This window comes from Peromyscus leucopus, chromosome 9 (assembly GCF_004664715.2).
Source record: "Peromyscus leucopus breed LL Stock chromosome 9, UCI_PerLeu_2.1, whole genome shotgun sequence".
In the NCBI taxonomy this organism is placed as follows: domain Eukaryota; kingdom Metazoa; phylum Chordata; class Mammalia; order Rodentia; family Cricetidae; genus Peromyscus; species Peromyscus leucopus.
Window position 1 is genome coordinate 19,744,166 of NC_051070.1, and position 7,780 is coordinate 19,751,945.

The following is a 7,780-nucleotide window of genomic DNA, read 5'->3' on the forward strand; positions in this document are numbered from 1 at the left end:
CCATCAAACATTTACTAGTATAAATGATTTAACAATGACTGTACATATTGAACACATCCTATATAATACAAATGCTCAAGCATTCAAAGTTCCTAAAATTCTAGAAGCTTATAATGTAAAAATTTGGTTTGTCATTATCATCGATACACAAATCTTTATTTTTAGCTTTTTTATTGATTCTTTGTAAATTTCACATCATGTATCCCAATCCCACTCCTTAACCCATCCCTCCATATTTGCCTTCTGCCCTTGCAACCTTCCTCTCAAAAGAAAAAAAAAATATTTTTTTTAAATCTTGCTATGGTAGCTGCAGGGTGTCACAGAGTGTCACACAGAATATCCTTTTGCTTAAAAAGTTCTACCTGATCAGCTTTACTTGCAAATATTCATTGAAGTGAGTCATTGGACTGGCTCGAGGTTTTTGGCTTCTGCTACACTATCAATACTGGATCCTCCCTGGGACTCCTCTCAGTATCCTGCTGTTGTCCTGTGTCATGACAATCCTGCAGCTTTGATTCTGAAGGACCAGGCCCTTCACATGCTATAGCAGGTCACAGATGAGGTGGATGTTGGGGTGGGCTAATTCATAGCCCTGGTTCCAGGCTTGGGTGGCAGCTGAGTTGTGCAGCCCACCACTCTGCATCAGTGCCACCAGGGCCAGCTCTCCTGCTTTACCCAGTCAAGGGGCATGGTCAGCTCTCCTACCTGCAGGAGCTGGCAAGGGCTGAGGCCATCTCTCCAGCACCACTGGGGTCAGCTCTCCTGTGCCTATGCCACCAGGGCTAGCTCTACCAAGCTGCCCAGATGAGGAGTGGTGCTCACTCTACTGAGTGAGGGGCAGGACCAGCTCTCCCACTCCACCCTGGAAAGGAGTGAGGTCAGCTCTCCCACATCCACACCTCCAGGGCCAGACAATATTCACCTGAATATAGAGAGTGAGTGTAGGCCAAGTTTCAACCATTTCTAGAAATGAGAAGAAGGATGAACCTCATCAGTAGGGACCCAAAAGCAGAAAATTAAACAAGAGGCAAGTATCACATAGGTGGAGGGCAACCACTAATGTGGTTTCTATTGGTATCAATCAGTATACAGTTTCTTTTTATAAAACTACAAAACAATTCATTAATTTGCATGCCATTCTTGTACAGGGGCCATACTAATCTCTGTATGGTTCCAATTTTAGTGTATGTGCTGCTGAAGTGAGCACAGCTTGTGTTTTCAAAAGTTAAAAAACAAAGTGGAATCAAGTAGTAGATGTTCACTACATGGATTCATAAACACTTGGATTATTTCTATTATTGTTTAGCTTCTTTCATTCATTGTAAAATTCACCAAATGTTTGGTGTATCTGAGCAGCTTATTTCTAGTCTTTGTTGAATACAAGTCTATTATGTAAATGTTCTATTGGCTCTTTCTGTGCACTTGTGTTGCATCAGAGTCAACCAACTGAAGATCAAAAATATTTAAAAATGATTGTCTTTACTGGATATGACAGAATTTTTCTTGTCATTATTCCCAGGACAATAAAATATTAAAACTATATACATAGCATTTATATTGTATTAGATATTATAAGTAATTTAAAGGTGATTTAAAGTGTGCTCTAGGATATGCATAGGTTATGTGCAAACACCATGCCATGTTATGTAAGCACAGAGACATCTTCAGAGCTGAGTATCTTTGAAGGATTCTGGAACCAGTCCTGCATGTTGACTGCAGGGGACAACCACAACTTGCCTGCCTATTCATTTGCCAAAGAGCTTTGGCAATTGTTCCAGGTATATAAGTAATTTTGCTTCACTGTGACTAAAATACTGAACAAAAACACTGAAGAAGAAAAGGTTTGTTTGGTTTCTGGTTTCAGAAAGCTTTAGTCTGTTGTGACAGAGAGGGCATAGCTGAGCAGCTCAGTCCATGGCACTAGGGTATAGTTAGAAGTTTTCTCCAGTCCTGCCTGGCCCTGCAGTCCAGACAAATCTCTCCCTCATGTGTCTTGCAGCCGTTTGATCCCAAGTCAACACACAGAGGATTATATTACTTTCAAACTGTATGACCTCATAGTTCAGGCTTCTCACTAGCTAGCTCCTACAACTTAACCCATTTCTATCAATCTATAAGTTGCCACGTGGCCATGGCTTACTGGTACTTTTGCATCTTGCTTCTCCTGGCAGTGGCTGGTGACTCCTCTTCTCAACCTTCCTCTTCCCAGAATTCTCCTTGTCTGCTTATCCTGCCTATACTTTCTGCCTGGCTATTGGCCAATCAGTGTTTTATTTATCAACCAATCAGAGCAACACATATTCACAGCATACAGAACAACATCCTACAGCACTTCCCCTTTTCTGTCTAATCAAAAAGGAAGGGTTTAACTTTAACATAGTAAAATTAATGTAATAGAACAGTTATCAAGCAAGAATTACAGTTACAATATGTAGTCTATCTGTATTTGGCAAAATTAAATATTCTATCTATCCTATATTTGTGAGTCTAAGGTTTCATATCTAACTTATCTTTTATCATAACCAAGGAAAATTATAATTATAACAATCTAGGCTTCAACTACATCAAAGACCCCAGAGAATCCTTCATGGATTTTTTACAAAGGCTGTCTTCAGCAGTAAATAGAATGATACAAAATTCAGAAGCTAGACAGATAATAATTGAATCTGTGGCTTTTGAGAATGCAAATGCATCATGCCAAAGAAAAGTCAGGCTGTTAAAGGCAAGATCAACACCCCTGGAGGATTGGATCATGGACACAATTAATATTGAGTCTCATGACCATGATGATATGTGTATAGGAGAGATGATATCAAAAGCTTTGAGGAAAAATAACATGTTTTAATTGCGGTAAACAAGGTCATCTGAAAAGAGAGTGTAAACAGGGCGTTCCTAGAAACAATGTTTGTTTATTCAAGGAAAATGGCAACAGAATGCCCCTCCATTCTGGATTATGCAGGAGGTGTGGTAAAGGTAAACATCAAACTAAGGAATGTAGATCAACAAGGGACAGACAAGGTAATCCTTTGCATGTGTCAGAGACTCTTAGCATGTCAAAGCAGAAAGCAGTGAGACCTGGAGGGTCTAACTATTACCTTCAAAAGCCTGTCCTTTGTGGCTTACCCTTGCCAGCTTAGTCATTCCTCCTAAAGGTTCCACAGCCTCTCATCATAGCACCACCAGCTGGGACCTTGTCATGGACATTTCAAATTCAAACCAAACAAATGTTTTATTACAAATAATGCTGATGTGAACATTTATATTCAAGTCTTTGCACAGGTATTGTTTTCTTAGATGAATGTATAGAAGGTGAATACCTATATCATATGAAAAGTATATATGTTTTTAGAAACTGCCAAGCTACTCCAAAATCATCAAACCATTTTATATTCTAAACAGCAATGTACAACTTTCTATTCTACATCCTCACTGCACTTGGTGTGGTTTCTTCAAATTTTGTCATTCTAAGAGGTGGCTATGGCTAACTCATGTTTTTAGTTTACTTTTCCCTAGTAACTGAAGATGTCAGTTCAGTCTCCCTCAGGCTTACTTACTTTCCATATATCTTATTTTGTGAAGAGTCTGTGGGTGCTTTACCCAAGTTTTAATGAACCAAATACTTTCTTCATAGTTTTGAATATCATTACCTACTTCAGATATAAAAGATTTTAGGAAATTCAAGCTTTGGAAATATGTCCCAAGTTGTGCTTGTCTTTTCATTTTCTTAATGTTTGAAGAGCTAAAGTTTTAAGTTCAATGAATGTTATTGCTTTGTCTTTTTATGGATCATATTTTTGGAGTCATGTCTAAGAAACCTTTTCCTAACTCAAGATCATATTTTTTTCTTGACTATTCTGCAAGAAGTTGTAGAGATTTAGATTTCATATTTTGACTCATGACTTCTTGCTGTAGAATAATACTCTTGTATACTGTAAAGATTTATCACTTGAATTAATAAAACATTGACTGACCAGTAGTCAGGCAGGAAGTATAGGTGGGACAACCAAACTAAAGATGATGGGAAGGAGAAGGGCAGAGTCAGGAGTTACCAGCCAGATGTAGAGAAAACAGGAGATAAACATGCCAAGCTAATAAAGGTGCTGCCATATGGCAAAACATAAATAGAAATATAGGTTAATTTAAATGTATGAGTTAGCTAGTAACAAGCCTGAGCTATGAACCAAGAATTTGTAATTCATATTCAGCCTATGAGTCAGTTATTTGGGACCTGGTATTCAGGACAGGAAACATCCATTTACAACTTCTCAAGTTAATTTTTGTGTATGGGGCAATGAACTTTTTGTTTTCTGGTTTGTATTGGATACCGATAGGCATTTGTTCTAGCATCATTTGTTGACTGTCCTACCTTTTGTGAAAAATTAATGTGTATCTATTTATTGACTCTATTTCATTGATATATTTAATTGTCTTGGTATGGATAATAAACACATGTGCCCAGTACTGTAAATATATATTATGTCTTGAAATCAGAAAATGTTAGCACTTCAAATCTGAAAATTTTGTTTCTTTTCTATTAATCCTATTCTGGATGTTAGGTCCTTTGTATGTCTATAGAGACTTTAGAAATGAGTTTGTAGATTTCTGTAAAAAAAAATGTTAGGATCTTGCTTACAATATTAAGTTGATAGGACACTTTGGAGTGACTTGACAGTCTAGCAAATTAAGAAGGAACCAGCTGAATTTCAGTTAAGGTGAAAACTGAAAACATTTGATGTTTTCCAAGCCACTGGATCCTGTGTCAGTCATCATCATAAACAAAAAGTGATCATAGTTGTTATCTAAATATATACACACATACTCATATTTTATAAAACTTTATAAAATTAGGCCTGGTCAGATTTAATTTATGAAGTATAGTTGGCTAATCAATAAGGAGTTTTATACTTCAGCTTGAACTCCTAGAGAGTCTTACTGTCTTAGGGTTTCTATAGCTGTGAATAGATGCCATGACTCTGGTAACTCTTATATGGAAACATATAACATTTAATTAAGGCTGGTTTATAGTTCAGAAGTTTAGTCCACTATCATCATGGTGGGAAGCATGGCAACATGCAGGTAGACATGGTGGTGAAGAGGTAGCTGAGAGCTCTACATCCAGATTTGAAGACAGCAAGAAAAAAGAGTCACACCGGGCCTGGCTTAAGCATCTAAAATCTCAAAACACACCTCTTGTGACACATTTCCTCCATGAATGCAATATCTACTCCAACAAGGCCACACCTCCTAATGGTGACACTCCCTATGAGTCTATGGGAACCATTTACATTTAAACCATCATATTTATCATTCTTGAAAGGCTTACCTTGTCTCTGCATTTATTTAGATTTTCAACTGGTCTCAACAATGATTTATAGTTTTTATTATACAAGTTTTATATATTTTGTAACATTTATTTTTATATATTTTATATTTTTGATAGGCCATCGTGGTGGTTTGAAAGAAAATGGCCCCCAAAGAGAGTGGCACTATTAGGAGGTGTGGCCTTGTTGGAGGAAGTGTGTCTCAGTGGAGACAAGCTTTGAGGTCTCTTTCCTCAAGCTTCACCCAGTGTGACAGTCGACTTCTTTTTGCCTCTGAGTCAACATGTAGGACTCTCAGCTCTAGTACCACATCTGCCTGCATGCTGCCATGCTCCCCATCCTGATGATAATGAACTGAACCTCTGAAAGCGAGCCATCTCAATTAAATGTTTTTATTTGTAAGAGTTGTCATGGACATGGTGTCTCTTCATAGCAGTAAAAAAAAAAAAACCCTAAGGCAGGTATTATTATCTATTCCAGAGTCAAGAAGTCAAGAAACACGAAACAATGAATGTTTGTGCTAAATTCACTTTCTCCTTTCTCGACAGTCCAGGATCCTTTCTATACAGGCCACCAAAAATGGGTAAGTTTCTCCACTCCAATTAGCAAAATCAAGGCAATCCTCCATAGACAAGCCAAAAGGTCTGTCTCTCAGGTGAGTAGATCTTATGAAGTTGAAAACTGAGATTAAACACAAAATGCTATCCCTTTTCAATGTAACACTCAAGCCATAATCATTGCTCAGCCATAATCTTTTACTTTTTTGTTCCCATAACCCCATGACCATCTTATAATGCAAAACAACAAAACAAAACAAACAAACAAACAAAAATAAACATTGAGATGAACTTCAGAAGTCTTCGTGTGCTTTAACAATTCCAACATCTTTTAAAACCCAATTTGGGGGTGGGGGTAGGGGTAGGGGTGGGGTAGGGGATGGAGGGAAGATTGGTCCTTCCTCAACTTGATATGCCATGTTTTGTTGACTCCCATGGGAGGACTTACCCTTTCTGAGGAGTGGATGGGAGGGGTAGGAAGGAGGTAGACAGAAGGAATGGGAGGAGAGGAGGGAGGGGAAACTGTGGCTGGTATGTAAAATAAATTTTAAAAATTTAATAATTAAAAAAAGATTACAGGAGGAAAAAAAAACAAGTTCAAAACTCATCTAAGACCCAAGGCAATCTCTGCTGTGAGTACCCACAAAATAACAACAGCAATAAACAAATAACAAAACTTAGTTACATTACATATTTTCAACATGGAATAGCACAGAATAAAGCATTTTATTCCATAAGAGAAAAAAATGGCATGGTAAGTATGATAGTTTGAAAAAAAATGACCCCCAAAGGGAGTAGCACTATTAGGAGGTATGGCTTTGTTAGAGGAAGTGTATCTTTCTGGAGGTGGGCTTTGAGGTCTCATATATGCTTAAGATACTGTCCAGTGCCTCAGACTACTTCCTGTTGCATGCCTATCAAGATGTAGGACTCTCAGCTCCAACACCACATCTACCTAGATGCTGCCATGTCCTGCCATGGTGATAATGGACTAAACCTCTGAACTGTAAGTGAGCTGCCCCAATTAAATGTCTTTCCTTTATAAGAGTTGCTGTGGCCATGGTGTCTCTTCACAGCAATAGAAACTGTAACTAAATTAGAAGTTGGTATCAGGGACTAGGGTATTTCTGTAAAAGGCCTGACCATGCTTTTGTTTGGAGGAATTTGGACTTGGAGAGTTTGTGTTAGGAAAGCAGTGGAATGCTTTAAGTGCTGCTTAATGGGCCATACTAGTAGGAGCATGGAAGACAGTGGTGCTGAGTGTGTTTGAACTGTGAGTGGCTAGTTGAAGAGGTTTAAGAGAAGAATTTTAGTATGTTGCCTAGAAATCATTCTTTTGATATTTTGGTGAAGAGTATGACTGCTTTTTGCCCTTGTCTGAGGAGTCTGCCTGAGGCTAAAGTGAAATTTCAGATTAATTCTATTGGCAGAGGAAATGTCAAAACAGTCTAGTATAGACTCTGTTATGTGGTTACAAGTGTTAACGCTAATGAAGATATATAATGAAAAGGAACAAGTTGAGCAAGGAAAAATATTTGAGGAGAAAAGGAGCACCATTAGTGGAAGAGAGCTAAGTCCTGTATTCAAGGAGATAAACAGATTAAGAAATGGAATAAAAGGTGTGGTGACCTCAGGGCAAGATCTGCCCAGCTAATAGAGATCCAGTTTCAGGATAACCAAGCTTGGGCAGTGAAGGACAGAAAATCATTGAAGATGTATTTGAATGAGGGGCCATGTCCCAGCACCAATAAGCAGCACAACTTGGCAACTTTGGCTGCATGGTTCTGGGTTTAGAGTTAAGGATAGAAGAAATAGGTTGTGGAATTTGCCTCTATACCTTAAGAAAGCTGCTGATGCCAGGCATGTTTCATGGGTGTCACTGAATGAAGACCTAATAGAGAG

At 38.2% G+C, this 7,780-nt stretch overlaps 1 non-coding gene across 1 annotated transcript; it reads right to left on the reverse strand.

Annotated features, from left to right (window-relative positions):
* Positions 1-1,103: 1,103 nt before the first annotated feature.
* LOC114700340 lies at positions 1,104-1,207 on the reverse strand. The gene has a single exon (XR_003735668.1). It is a non-coding gene; the product is annotated as a U6 spliceosomal RNA (small nuclear RNA).
* Between the last annotated feature and the right edge of the window lie 6,573 nt (positions 1,208-7,780).